This window comes from Cryptomeria japonica, chromosome 6 (assembly GCF_030272615.1).
Source record: "Cryptomeria japonica chromosome 6, Sugi_1.0, whole genome shotgun sequence".
Taxonomy (NCBI): Eukaryota; Viridiplantae; Streptophyta; class Pinopsida; order Cupressales; family Cupressaceae; genus Cryptomeria; species Cryptomeria japonica.
The window spans coordinates 359,306,850-359,323,523 of record NC_081410.1 but is presented as its reverse complement, the minus strand read 5'-3'; positions in this window follow the sequence as shown (position 1 = coordinate 359,323,523).

The following is a 16,674-nucleotide window of genomic DNA, read 5'->3' as shown; positions in this document are numbered from 1 at the left end:
AGCATTAAACAAACAATGAGATTTCCAAACCTAAAAGTTCCTTTCTTAACACTGTTAATCTTTTCAAGATTCAACATTAGTTCACTTCTCAACCATTCACATAAATCATACTTCTCATTATTCTTTAACATCTAATAAGCAACATGGATGCAGGAACTAGCAACAAAGTTCAATCGACTAGATTGAGTTACCTTATAGCCTATTATTATACTGACAAATTTCACATCAATGTCTTTGATTGTGCTGACCCTCATAGATCTTCCATCATGGGTTGCACTGGTGAGCTTCTCAACCGCAATGGTGGAAATTTTCTTGCCACGTTCTTGTCCGACTTTTGGTAAGATGGTGACTGCTTGAATTGCTTCCTTTGTGATCATGTAGGGCAGATCCAGCCAGATGAACTCATTGTGAACCCTACTCAGAACATATCTGATCACCTCATCTTTGAATTCCAGTATGTATAGGATGCCAGTTAACCCTAGATCCTTGATGATCTTATATTCCGGCTTGATTGTTCTGGAGCTTCCTAGTATCACAGATGGATACATGCCCTTTATCTCTTTTGTACCTAGAACCTCCAAGGTGCAATGAATATATGCCCTTACATCTTCAATATACATCACGTCGTCGGGAACCCTAGAGAATGCACCCGTAGAGTCTTCTTTCTTAGCTATCTGGGGAACTTTCTTGAAAACAGGTCTCAGCCTATCCTTAACTTCAACAATGGTCCTGTTTGCAATACAAGTAGGAGCAGATGATTTGGATGCCATTTCAAAGAAACCTGAAAATGATTGGTGGTTTGAAGATTTGATTGCTTCTCAGATGATGCTAGAAATCCTTTCAGAATACCTTTGCTCACTCTTAATCGCCTGAGATTCACCTTTTATTTTCTCTGGATTCTTGAATGCTAGAAGAGTGAAAATGAATTCATTTTCCCCTTTTTATCAGTGAGTAAACCCTAATCCTTCACTATCATAAATGCTTTGCGATGTACCCTACCGGATGTTGGTTTCACAGTCTTATGCTAGGTAAACCTTCATCAATGATTAAGAAAACTCTCTAGATCTCCTCCAGGGAATATGCATGATTTGCAATAGATTTGCCAACCCCTAAGGCATATACCTCAGTTCTAGTGGAATTTCCTGTTGGTGCAGGAATGCTCTATTCTATCGGTGGAGTTCGGTGTAGATCCATCTCCACTTGGTTCTTTAGAATTTATAACCAATCTCTTGGTGTGATCTTTTTGTATTTCATCTACCTTCTTCTTTCCTTTCTCATCTACTTTATCATTGCTAACCGGTTGAGTCTTGCTTCTGCAGTACTTAGCAATATGACCTATTTTTTTGCATGCATAACATGTAACATTGTTCTTTTGAATTGCTTTAACATCTCTGATGTCATTCCTTGACTTAAATTGATTAGCCAAATGACCAAACTTTCCACATGCATTACATTTGACATTCATTCTACAATCTTTTGATTTATGACCATAGTTCTTGCAATTTGTGCATTGACTAGGAACAGATTTGTAGTTTTGATTTTCTCAACTTCTACATTGTTTAGCCATATGCCAAAATTTATTACAAACAAAGCCTCTACCATTGAATTTATAGGCATTAGATTGCCTTTCTGGTTTCCTCTGGTCTAATGAGTTCTGCATACCGGTTATCTAATCTTCATTTGCAGTACTGGAGCTTTCATCTTGTACAAATCCAAGTCCTGTAGAATCATCATTTTGCCTTTGTCTTTTCAATAAGTCATCCAACTATGAAACACTAATCCTAAATTTTTCTTTGTACTCACTTGCAATAGTCCTATCATCTCTTAGAGTAGCTATTTGTCTTTCAAGCTCTTGTTCATTGTTCTGGAAGTGTGCCAAATCAGTTCTAAATAGATTATTCTCATGAAGTCAATCTACCACATTCATCAAATTTGTTCTTCAGAGATATAACAAGATTTTCTTCCTTCTTCTTTTTTTCCTCAATATATTTTGATAACCTCATAGTCAGGTCTTGCATTTCATTCTTCATGAGCATGTCTGCTTGACTCAGTTTCTGACATTGTTCCTTAAGTGCATTTTTCTCTTCATCATCCTAGTTTTGCAAGTTCCTTTCTCTTGGCTTGAGAAGATGACAACCTTTCTTGCAAAATAAGAATGAATTCATTAGCAGATTTCAATTCATCTTGCAATTTTAAATTCTTCATCCTTTCAACATCATAATCATCAAGAGACATCTCAAGTTGCTTCGCCATATCCATGTTCAATGATTCATGTTTCAGGATCTTCCTCAAGTTGTTAAACTTCTTCCGAGGAACTAGGCTCTGATACCAATTGTTCGAATCAAAGAACATTGAGAGGGGCGGTGAATCAGTGTTTTGTCGGTAAGATATGATTTTAACTCTTTATAACATACACATATAAACTAGTAAATGAAGAAATATATAGCTTGATGCAAATAAACCATCCACATAAATGAACACCATAACACACAAAATTTATACGTGGAAAACCTCAGAGGAAAAACCACGATGGGATTTGTGACCCACAATATTAGTTCACTGGCCATATGGAAGGATATTACATAAAATGGGGGTCTACACATGCAGGAAGGTACACTGCCTAGACCACACTACTCATCACAAAAGAGTCTCACTGACTACAAGCTTCTGCTGAAATAAAATATTAATAATGAACTCACAAAATGCATCTGTTATGCCAAAAAGAGTTTTGGTTATAGTTCTTCTATGTACCAGTTCATAAACCCTGAACACTTCTACCAGTATTTCTTCTCCTCCAAGAATGCTTTCCAAACTATCTACAGATCATTGCATGATATAACATTTGCATACAAATGATCTACATAAATATACTTCCCATTACATAGTCTCCTATATCCTTATTACAATCTCTCTCATCTATATTTATAATGACCTTAACAAACTGACCTATATACCCTTCACAAACAATATGCCTTATGTCAGCTTACAATGCATTACAAAAGATATACAATGTCGGCCTTAATAATTATAAAATGATTTTTACAAATAAAATATTCTTTGGGTCCAAGACTGATGTCGGCTTCACTGAAGTGCTCGTGTCGGTACCAATGTAACCCTGGATTCTCCAATGCCGTTGTCTACCGGTGAATGCCTCCTAATGTCGGTGTTTGCTTCCTTATGAAAATCTTTTTGCCAAGTTACCATTTTACCATATTTCCATGTTGCCATCAATGACAACATATGAATCCAATGAGTGTCAATTGCCAACATAACCATACCATATTATCATCTACAAATTAGATGAATATATCACCTAGAAATACAAATCATCAACCTTGATAACAAGGTCGGCTAAATAAGGGGTTCTTGGAATGGGGAGCAGGGAGGAGAAGGGGAGTGGGTGGGCCCAAAATTCATTTTTTTTGGGCAGGAGTTCTGGTTTAGTGTTGGGACAGAATGCTACAGGAGATTTAGAGAGCCTGGTGGAAGGGGGGAGTTCAGGTGGAAAAGATCCTGATGCTCCTTTAGATTCGGGGGACCCAAGGGGAGGTCCAAGACCACGTGAGGAGCAATTAGAAGAAGGAAGCGGCAACGGATAGGTTCATACTTCATCTCCCAGAGGTAGAATACTAGAAGTGGATTGAGGTCATCAAACGACAAGCGGTTCAGAGGAAACAATGGATGGAAAAGATTCTTCTAGGAAAGATCTCGAGAACCCGCTGAGATCAGAGGATATTAAGGGGTGACCCAGAACTATTGGACACATTGGCAAGTGGTCTTCTATGTTTGGGGTCAAACCTAAAGGTAAATTGTCCTTGCCTCCAGTTAAAAACACTTTGAATGCTTCTCAGGGAAAGTTTTCCATTTATGTTCTAGACCAAATCATGGACCATAATATTGCTAGAATGGAAAATACTCTAATTGGTAAATTTTATGGAATGAGACCAAATATTGAGATTGTGCATGGGTTTGTTAAGAGGAAGTGGAGCTTGAAAGGTCAGGTAGATGTGGTAGTAATGAACAAAGGATATTTGTCCTTCTCTTTATCTTGTGAGGAGGATCACAGAAACATTCTCAGCTCTGGTTCATGGGTGATTGGAAAATATATCATGCACACTCAAAAGTGGTACCCTAATGCGGGCAGAGAAAAAAATTTGTTGGTCCAAGTTCCTATCTAGATAAAACTACGTGGGCTCCCAATGGAATATTGGGAGGAAGATTTTCTTGTAAGAATATCCAATTCCTTTGGGGATCTTATTGCTATTGATCCAGTTATGGCATCCAGAAGAAGGCTTATTTATGCCAAGATGTGTGTAGGAGTTGGGCCCGAAATGAACATGCTAGAGGAGATAGAGATTGAATATAAACTTGGGAAATGGAAGCAAAATATTGTCTATGAAACAATCCCTTTTGCTTTCTTTCATTGTAAGAAATTTGGGCATTGGGCCAAAAAATGTCCTAGTAATGTGGTCAAAACTCAAGCTCAACCTAAAGTGTGGAAAAAAGTGGACAGCTCTTTGAAAGCTAACAATCAAGATCAAGAAAATCAGTCCCAATTTGGTAGGATAGAGGAAGAGAATGTTAAAGAGCTGGGAAATGAATCGAAGAAAGAAGACAACAAAAAAATAGATCATAGGGAGAAGGAGCAGAGTAGAAAGGATTTAGATCAAGGAGAAGGAAAATCACAAGGTAGCAACCAAAATGAGGAAACAGAAGAGGATAAGACTGAGAAAAACTCAGACAATGATGAGAATAATGGAAATAATCAATCCAAAGACAATAAAGAGGAAGGAGACAATTTCAACTTAGTTTCTAATTCGACTGGGTTAGAAAAAGAAATAGACAAGATCCAAGATGCTCAGCCTAATAATATTCTAGATCAAGGGCTGTCAGAGATCTCATTAGCCTCTCCAGCTAAGGTAAAGATGACTTTTCTGGAGGAGAAAGAGCCAAAATGGGGAGATGAGGAAGATATTAAAAAAGCTTTGGGAAAGAGTGAGTCTAAACAGGAGGGAGTAGAAAAAAAGGAGGATAAAAGAAAGATCAAGCAAAAAAAAAAAGAATAACAACAACAACAATAACAATAACAACACATCTACTAGAAATACCAGAAGAGGATGATGGAAGCAAGCAAGAATATTGCAGGTGGGACTCAAAGAACCATCTTTGAGGCAGGTATTTCTAAAAAACTATGAAGGTCATCTCTTGGAATATTCAAGGGTTGAATAATCCTCACAAACATGTTTTAATAAAAAGTATGATTAGAGATAAAAATCTAGATATTTTTTAATTCAAGAAACCAAGATGTCTAAAGATAAAGTTGAAGGTCTGAAGAAGTGGTGGTAGTTTAGAAGGTGCCTCGAGAGGTATTGTTACTTTCTAGAACAAAAACAAAGTTGAAGGTGAAGTGTTGATTCTATACAACAATTTGGCTTGTATTAGATTTAAGCATCTAAAGGATAGCACTTCATGGGTCTTAACTAATTTATATGCTCCTAATACTAGGACATGCAGAAGTGATTTTTGGAATAAACTCTCTTTATTAAGAAGTAGGTTTACTGAAGATAGATGGGTGATTATGGGGGATTTCAACACCCCTTTGAAGGAAAATGAGAAAAAGGGGGGGAGCCAAATTAATCTGGACAGTAGAGTGGACTTAATGGACTTTATCAATAATAATGCTCTCCATGATCTAGATTTGCAAGGTGTCAAATTTACCTGGACTAATAGAAGGAGCGGCAAGGATTTAATCCAGGTTAGACTTGATAGAGCTCTCATCTCCCTAGATTGGTTTAATATTTACTTATGTTCTTTGTCTGCTCATATAAGGGCTGGATCGGACCACTATCCTATATCCTTTACAATAGAGGCTAAGAAAAGGAGACATTTCCCTTACAGATTTGAGAGAATGTGGACTAAACACCCAGATATGGAGAGCAAGATCAAGGAATGGTGGCAGGTCAGTATTGAAGGGAATGCCATGTATAAAGTGGTCAAAAAGTTGAAGTTTGTTAAAGAAAATGTTAAGAGGTGGAATAAGGAATGCTTTGGGAATATCTTTTCCTCAAAAGTGACTATTATCTTAGAGCTAAAAAATATTCAGGATGAGATTCAGAATAATGGATACACTAATACTTCAAGAGAGGTTAAAGATGTTACCCTTATGAAATATCATGACATAATAGCTAAGGAAGAAACATTCTGGAAACAAAGGTCAAGAAATGTATGGTTGAAGGAAGGGGACAGAAACACTAAATAATTCTATATGTCCACCCTAAAACATAAAGCGATCAATAGAATATCACAAATTAAAGTGAATGTCAGAAGAGTTGATGAGGAAGATTCTATGAGAAGGGTGGCTATGGAGTTTTTCTCTAATCTTCTAGCTAAGCATCAGAATTTGGACAAGCAGGCCCAAAAGAACCTTTTGGATTGCATCCCTACAGTCCTGGAGGCTGACCAGAATTCTCACCTGATTGCTATCCCTACCAATGTTGAGATTCTGCAAGCAGTTAACTCCTTTGAAGGCAACAAGGCACCAGGGCCGGATGGTTTCCCCATGTTCTTTTTTCAAATGTATTGGCACATTATTGGTGATGATGTGTCTAGAGCTATGAAAGAATTTTTTGGAGCAAGAAGAATATTGAAAGAGATAAATGGTACTTTTATTGCTCTTATTCCCAAAAAGGTAGGAGTTGATTCCATGGATCATTTCAGACCTATAAGTCTTTGCAATTCTCTTTACAAGATCATCTCCAAGGTTCTCACCTCGAGAATCCTGAAGCTGCTCCCTTCTATCATTTCGCCTCAGCAAAGTGGTTTTGTTCCTAGAAGTAAAATCTTGGATTCGATAATCTCAGTCCATGAAAACATTCATTCTTTATCTTATTCTAAAAAGGAAGGCTTTCTTCTGAAGCTAGACTTATCTAAAGCCTACGACGGAGTGGATTGGGATTTCATGATGGAAGTTACGTTTGCATTTGGCTTTTGTGCTAGAAGTACCAGTCTTATAAGGCAATTAGTGTCTTTGGCTTCTTTCTCTATTTTAATTAATGATTCTCCCTCCCCTTTTTTCAAGTCCTCAAGGGGACTTAGGTAGGGAGATCCTCTTTCTCCGGTTATTTTTATTATTATGGCAGAATGTTTGGGGAGAGGTATAGGGAAGCTGGTCGAGAAGGGGGAGTTTTGTGGGTTGAAGCCTTCTTCAGTGGATCAGGTTTGTTCCCACCAATAGTTTGTGGATGAATCTATAATTATGGGGAAGGCTACAGTGCAGGATGCTAGAAGTTTAAAGAAAGCTCTGGATAGTTATGGTTCTGCTTCTGGGCAAATAATTAATTGGTCTTAAAGTTTTGTTTATTTTATCAATGCTCCAAAGAGAAGAAAGATCAAGATAAGTAATATCTTGGGATGTCAATTGGGGAGTCTTCCTGCATCTTATTTGGGGCTTCCCTTAGGCCAAGATCCTCCTGACACTTTCTGGGGAACATTGGTTGATAAATTCCATAAAAAGATAGCTAGTTGGAAGGGCTCTCTTCTTAGCCAAGCTGGTAAGGTTCAATTGTTGAAGTCAACTCTTCAAAGTATCCCTCTTTATGCCATGAGCCTTTTTAGAATTCCTACCAAGTATGCAAAGGTTATTGAAAAGATCCAAAGAACTTTTTTGTGGATAGGGGTTGAGGAGAAAAAGAGAATGAATCTGATTGCATGGGACAAGGTCTATAAGCCAATAAGAAAGGGAAGTCTGGGTCTTAGAAGAATTAGAGACATGAATGAATACCTCATGGCAAAGTAGATCTGGAGAGGGTATAAAAATCAGGGAGAATGGAAACAAATTTGGGACAATAAGTACAAAAGGCAATGTCCCATGCTTCAAAGTTTCCTCAAAGCTGAAGATATCCCAATAGGTTCCAATATTTGGAAAAATGTCACTAGAACAAGAGATTTAATTGTCAGAGGAGAAAAATGGAAGATGGGGAATGGGAATCTCATCAAATTTTGGGAAGATTCCTGGTTGCTCGAGTCCCCTTTAACTGAATTCCTGGAGTGGAGCAGATTCCAGAACCAGTGCAAGGAAAGATATGGATCAATGGTGGGCGATTATTGGAAATATGGACAGTGGAAGGATCTATCTCAGGTGGATGAGACCCTAGGAAGTCTGAACATAACTATGATCTCCATGGTTGTGGTGGAAGAAGAAGATCAATTAATGGGCATGTGCACAAAGATGGTGGTCAGAAAAGTGGACACCACCCAAAAAAAACTTGGAAAAATAGGCAACGCGTACACGATTTTAAAATTTAAAATTCCCATGTACACGATTAGGTTTGTTCTTCTCAAGCCTAGAAAAGGTAGTGCGTACGCGCTACGACTAGGAAAATTAGCTCGTACGCGTTGCTTATAGGAAAATGAGTGCGTACGCGCTAATAATCCTAGTAAAACCGCATACGCGGTGCCTGATAAAAAAGGTTATTAAAAAAAACTAGGTCCTCATTTACCCGAAAAGTGCTTTTTTAGTTTGTTTTTTTCCCATTTTCTAACCTAAACCACGAACAGGGTGCTAAATTTGTCCTCTAGGGTATGGATCAAGGTTAGTGTTTGTTTATTTTTCTCTTTCTTTCTGGTTTATGCAATTTGTTTTACATTTTGAATTTAATTTCATTAATTTTGATTAGGTTTTTTCATTTTTTGTTGCAAAAACCAAATTCTTCTAATCCAGAACAAGAACAACCAAATGCACCTTCTGAAAACCCACAAGAACAACCAAATGCACCTCTTGAAAACACACAAGAACAACCCCCAATGCCTCCTTTTGACTGCACAGCCGAAACACAGGAAGAATTAATTAATCAGTTAGGGTAAAATACATCCAAAATCAATAGACTGATTGTAAAGTTGAAATTTTTTGAGCTTGACCATCATCAATCCCTTGTCACTAGCCTAGAAACATTAGCTAGTGGTGCCATAGCTGTTTCCATAGAAATTACCAAATGGGGAAGCTTTAGGGATAGGTGTCATCAATTCTATGCCAATGGGCTATCATACGATGGAGTTAAAAACAAAAATATTTCTAAACAACAAATATGTGCCCTTTTTGTTGACCCCAAAACTGGTCAGTCATTACCTCCTAATGCAAAGAGGTTTCCCATACATTGGTGTACCAATGTGCAGATGAAGAATCTTTTTTGGTAGAGGTGGTGGATGGTCTTTGACAATCCACCTTGTAATAATTATGAGGTGCCATTATATTTTTTGAGAAAAATATATTGTGAGTTTGTGCTCAATTTGCACCCAAATTATTTTGACATGAGAGAGTTTCATGGTAGAGGTGGTGGCTCTACCCAAGATAGACCTAGAGCCCATAGGCGATTAGCTGCAGAGAGTCATCACCCCCTAGCACCCAAACCCAAGGTGCATTAGGTTGTCCCATTAGAGCTGAAAGAGTCAATGGAGCTACAGACTCTTCAGGTGGCCACATCATTGACTGGTGCCATCATCCAACATGGGACATCATTAGCACACCCTATTGTATTAGATGATGAGCCATTAGAGGGCGACAGAGAGCCCATCGAGCATATGTGTGTCAGTTGCTCGGGGATATGCTCGAGGATAGATGATGCAGCCAGTGCAGATGGATACTCATATCATCTATGCATGATTTGTGGTTGTAGATGTCAGGCTCACACAGTTGAGGATGTCGTGCTGACAGATGAGTTGATGGACATGGTGTTTGCCCATGAGCCACAAACACAGGTGTGTTGATTTGAATTCATAACATTTTATTTATCAGTCACTTTAATTTTGTAATTACATAAATGAATTTTCATTTATACATCAATTTAAATTGAGACAAATAATATGCATTTCAGGATGCAACAGCGGTATCCCATACACCTCCCCCAGTTACCACAACTGCAACTTCGACACCTGAGGTATAGATTTTGTAACATGTTAAAATAGAATAGTACACTTTGAATTCAAAAAAATACAAGATATACTAACTATCTTTAATGCTTGCTCCAATTTTTGGTTTGTAGGTGCTAACAGGGGACGAAATGTCCCAGATTGATGACATCACGCTGTCGGCGATCGATTTTGGCCTACAAGGCCATACGGTATCATATTTTGTACAACTCTTTTTATGTATTGTTTTGATGGAATATGCAATTCATTTCATTTTAGATTTTTAAAATTATGTTTAATTTATTATCTGTACTAATATCTCATGTTAATTTTCTATTTTTAGGGCACCCCCTCCGCATCTAGGGCTCGTCCGAAGAAAAAGAATATCTCGAAGATGCCAAAACGTGTGAACAAGGTAATTGAACACATTTTTAGTTGTAAAATTGTTTGAAAATGTTGAAATCAAGTATTAGTTGGGGTTTGTAGATTGATTAGTGTTTTTTATCTATTTTACATGTACAATGGCCATTGAGCTTTGTGGATATGTTGAATGCACCTGATTCGCCCGCAAATCAAGAGAGGGCAGAGATATGTATCTCTACTTTATTTTCTTGATTTCATGATTACATGCACACGTACATGTGAACTTGTGATATATTATAATCTTATATTTTTTTCATACAGGAAATATCCATACCTATTTCGTCAATGGTGAACCCTCCTCCTTGCACTGGAGAAGCATATCAGGATCCGGTACACTTTTGTTTGATATGTAAAATTAATTGTTTTCAACCTTCAATACTTATCATTATTAATAGCGACCCTTTCTACATCGATGGTGAGCCATCCTTAGTCCATTAGAGAAGCGTCTGAGGCATAGGTACGTCATTGTTCTCTATATTATATCTTTTAAGTGTTTTTGATATATTTATGTTAGTACATTGTATTAATTGTACATTTAATCTACAATAGACTTGTTCAAGGTACGATCATAACGTGGATCCATTTAAGTATGTCTTCAAGAAAACTCCTAAGAGTGACAAGGAGAGGAGAGCGAAGACATTAGCTCCTGGATCAGCCGATGAGGTAATCTACATTTCAATTGCAAAGGAATTAAAGTTAAATGCATAGTTATGATGTTAATTGTGAACTATTTTCTACAAAAGAATTCTAACTTGGCTTTTGAATTGTGGTTTTGCAACCATCTACAGAGCCGCGTACTGCACTGAAGAGGCTTGATTTTGATGATCCACTAGAAGTTTAGGATCATATAGTGTTAGATTTGGTCATAGAGTGACCAATACATGTAGATATATTTTACATTTCTATTGTATATCGATTTGGACATGGCATATGCCACATTTTTGTAATACTTGTATTGACTTGGCAGACATGCCTTTTTTTATATATATAAATATTGATATTCAATCCAATAAATGTGTAATGAGTTCATTATTTTGTATTTGTTGTATTTTGTGGTTGTCCTTTTATAAATTTAAATGAATATTTGCATATGTAATCAACAATATGAATATAAACAACAAAAATATATGATATAAAGCATTGCAATTGTGGAATATGATTTCATAAAACTTCTAAAATGTTGAATTAACCCTACAAAACTCCTTGTATTCAGTTCATTATTGTGTATTTGTTGTATTTGGTGGCTGCCCTTTTATAAATTTAAATGAATATTTGCATATGTAATTAACAATATGAATATAAACAACAAAAATTGACAATATGAATTTAAACAACAATGTGTTTGGTGCGAGAGCACCCTCACGCTCGCAATAGTCAAATTTTGTTCCTTGTGTGCACAAACCAACATTGCAAGCGCGTCTAGGTGGGCAGGTTTATGCTAGGCATGCCCCTATCGTGCATCCCAAAGCACCAAAACGTCGAGAGTCATACCCTACCGGTGAGATCTCTCAAGTGCCCTGAGTCCAAAAAATTGTCAAAATTTGATGGACTGTTTCTTCCAATCCACGACACATATAGTTGATCTATTTTATCCCATGGGGTCATGTGAGGCTCCTCTACAATGGCCTATCTCGGTTTTCGACGACTCGAATCCATTTTCAATTAGTAGCATTTTTTTGCCTACTCAAAAAACCGTCAGTTGCTTGCAAGGAAAAGTTGCAAGATTGGCTAGAATTGATTATGTTCCTCATGTGCACAAATCGACATTGCAAGCACGTTCAGGTGGGAATTTTTATGCTAGGCATTCCCCCATCATGCATCCCAAAGCACTAGAACGTCGAGAGTCATACCCTACCGGTGAGATCTCTCAAGTGCCTTGAGTCCAAAAAATTGTCAAAATTTGACGGACTATTTCTTCCAATCCACGAGACATACAGTCAATCTGTTTGATCTCGTGGGGTTGCATGAGGCTCCTCTATAATGGGCTATCTTAGTTTTTGATGACTCAAAACCATTTTCAATTAGTAACATTTTCGCCTGCTCAAAAAACTGTCAATTGCTTGCAAGGAAAAGTTGCAAGATTGGCTAGAATTGATTTTGTTCCTCGTGTGCACAAACCGATGTCACGAGTGCATCTGGGTGGGCATGTTTACACCAGGCATGCCCCTATCATGCATCCCAAAGCAATATAACATCGAGAGTCATACCCTACCGGTGAGATCTCTCAAGTGCCCTAAGTCCAAAAAATTGTCAAAATTTGACAGACTATTTCTTCCAATCCATGACACATACAGTCGATCTGTTTGATCCCATGGGGTCATGTGAGGCTCCTCTAAAATGGCCTATCTCAGTTTTTGATGACTCCAAGCCATTTTCAATTAGTAGCATTTTTTTGCCTGCTCAAAAAATCGTCAATTGCTTGCAAGGAAAAGTTGCAAGATTGGCTAGAATTGATTTTGTTCCTCATGTACACAAACCGACGTCGCGAGCGCATCTAGGTGGGAATGTTTACGCTAGGCATGCCCCTATCGTGCATCCCAAAGCACCAAAACATCAAGAGTCATACCCTACCGACACAATGTAGAAGCTGCTTGACAACTTTTTTGACAATTTTTTTGACAACAATGACAATTTTTGGTCAAATTGTATCTAGTCTCAATCTATCACCCCTATGACCCGATAATGACTCAAATAATTATCCATGATTATACAAGAATCAAGAATGCTCATGATTGACTAGGGACACATCACATATGCTCAAAACATAGTCACAAAACATTGACACACAAAATAGTCACAAAACATTGTCACATATTATTCAAAAATTTGCCTCTAAATATGGTCAAATCAGCTCTTGGCTATTTGATTATACAAAAAATTGTCTTACAAATAATCTCATGGGCTTTTATATAAAATTTGGCATTATAATATATGCGATTCAGCTCATTGCCATTTTAATATACAAATTATCTCATGAGATTTTATACAAAATTTGGCATTACAATATGTGCGATTCAGCTCATCACCATTTTAATATACAAAATTTGGCATGCACATATGTACAAATCAGCTCATTGCCACTTAAATATACAAAAGTATGCCCCTAAACATGTAAAAATAAGCTCATGGGAATTTATATATACAAAAAATGAATATAGAACAATTCGTCGACGATTTATACAAAATTCTCAAAATCATTCTACTCTGAACCGTAGAATCAATCAAGTGAGCCTTCAAGATCGGCTCTAACCCATATTGTGTCAAGTATACCCTCATGGTCAGATTCATGAACTTTCCATAAAATCTTGTTATGAGGTCTACCACGATACTTCATCAAATGAATATTTGTTGCAACAACAAGGTTAGAGAAATGAAGGATATGTCTCTGTGTTTCAAAGTCCGTGAACAACCAAACATCAGAATTCTTGATAGGGTATCTCTGAAGCCATGTTCCTGTCATGACAACAGACCCTATTGGGTACTCAATACCCTCTCCGTCAATGATTGTGGTTGTCAATTTTCTTTTAGGCTCAACACAATGACACAAATAGTAATATGTTCCTTCTTCATTGTTCTCTTCTGCAACAACTGCATACACATGACCTGCATTTTATAAAGTGTTAATTAATACCAAAAATAAAGTATGATGTACAACAAAATGAACCAAAAAGAATACTAGCAAAAAAATTAACTCAAAAAATCACTTGAATCCAATAGGTCGGATACATGGTCAAAATCCACTGATGTCTCCATCTGGCTCAATTGTAGTGCTTTGGGAATTTGATATGAATCAATGGGAACCAATGGTCTACAAGACCATTTTTCAACCCACTCTTCTGATTCACATTCTTCCCACAAACAATACATACAATGAAGAGCAAAAACATACCATCTGTCTCATATAAATTACCAGTGAACTTGAATTTGAACTCATAAATGAGTGCATGTCACTCGATCCTGCAACTGTACAACAATCTAGATAGTTTTCAATGTTAGATTTAGTAATCAACCAAAAATATCTATGAACCAATGATGTACCTGGATTACCTGGACCCATCATAGACTTACACCATCGCACAATTGTTTCTGCATCTACCAACTTAGCACCACCTTTGTACTTCAATTCTTCCCTGGCTAGGGCTCTTTTCACACATTCTTCTGCACCATCGTGCTCTCCCTTACCATGTCTTGCCTCAGTGAAATTCCAAAAATGTTGTACACTGCTTGTCACATGTATCCTTGTCAACCAATAAAACATCCTTGCATTCTTGAATTGTGCAGTGCAATTATCTGACCATATTAAGTGTCGGTTGTATCGTATGTTCCTTTCCCTTAAACTATCATAGAAAAATTTAAAGCATCCTTGTACAAACTCCGTTGAATGAGTATGATCATCACTTATGTAGAAGTGATACTCTCTTACAACCTTTCTATCCTCCTCCGTGCTATCATCTGCATGCATGAATGCTATGTGTATAAAAATAGAAACTTGTGTAGAGTGATAATATATGGATTGCACTTCATTTTGAGGTTGTAGTGTATAATTTTCAGCAAAATCAATGATAGAGACAATGGTGCCATGAGGAAACGTGTCCTTACACAACTTAAATTTCTCATCTAACCATCGAGCTCTATGTGTATGCATTATGTACTCATAAACTAGCTTCTCTTGAAACATTTTCATAAATTGAGCTACACATATATCATTTTTCACTAGCTCACATCTCTTCAAATATTTTCCATCTTTAACTCCATATGTGACTGTCTTGTATTTTCCAAAAGAAACTAGTTTCGTACCAATTTCAAGTGTGCTCTCCAAATGTATGCATCTTGGTAAATGTTGCAAACTACCACATATAGCACAAGAACCTTCCAAACAAGGCATCTTATAATAAATGCAACCATCATGTCTATTACATAACACACTTGAAATAAATTCTCTTGCCGACTTAGGAGGTGCTTGTATATTACATTCCTGCAAAACATCGTTAGTGTGCAAATTAGAACAAATATGATGAAAAATATCATAATGCATGGAAAATTCAATATGCATCCTACAACAACATGTGGTGCGTACATGATTAATCTTAATATAAAAAGGTTTTGCCATTTCAAAAAATCTTTGAGACATTTTTATTTGAGAAATTTTTTGAAGGAATCTTTCATAAAATTTAGTTTGAGTCATATCCAAATAGTGTTTCACATGTGGCTCATGATTTTTAGACCCAATTCACCTTCTAACAACATCTCTTTGGTTGGGAGATACTCTTGTGTTGTCATGCCAAAAATTTTCAATTAACATCTACAACAACCTTGTCTTTGTGTGTTAGTCTACCCGAGAATGCCCAAAGAGAATTATTGTTAGGTTCCTCTATTTGTTCTCACCTCTTTAATGCTTTACTTAATGTTGTTCTACTAATGTTCAATGACTTACTTGTTTTGCTTATCAAACGATCTTTTTTTATTTTCTTACTCATTATGGTTGATGTAATGACATGTCGAGTAGCATTAGAATCTTTACTACGTGATTTTGAACCAATAGATTGATATGCATCAAATAGATTTCTGACAATAGTTCTTTCACTGTTACTTTCAGATGATCTTAGGCCTAGAATTTTCATTGTCTCTCTAAAATTCAAATTTTTAATCATTTGAACAATTAATTGACATCTTGCGGTTTGATTTAAGTTTTTAAAATAGTTTTGCCATATTCTTTTAACCATTCTCCTACAAGTTCATTCACTCATTTTATTGGGCATTGACTTCAATATATTCTCATCAATGTCAATTAGATACTTTGGTTTCCTACGAATGATTATAGGAGGTGTTAACATCGGTGCATTATGTACATTCAATTCATCAAGTAGAGAAGATGTAATATGTTCATCATTTAATTGATTATTCAATGTGGTATCTTCTTCAATTGCATTAGGTTCAAATAGTAAATTATCAAATGTTTCTTCTTCAATTGCATTAGGTTCAAATGGTAAATTATCAAATGTTTCTTCTTCAATTGCATTAGGTGCATTATATTCGTTTGGTAAATCGAATTGAGATGTTGAGGTTGACATACCTTCTTCTCCCATTGTTCTTATGTCATGCAATTTCTTCATACGCTGCCTTTGTCTTTCCTTTTGAGCCTCTCGTTGTTCTTTCCCATGGTTGAGATCGGTTGACCTAAATAGAATCATATTACATATATGTAAAGAAAAGTTCAAAAATAAATAAATAACCATAAGTATGCATCTTATCACTATTTTTTGGAATCAAACTATTAAAAAATCATAATTTAATCATTTGAAACCATGCAAAAACAAAAAACTAATAAAAACAACAATTCAATCATTT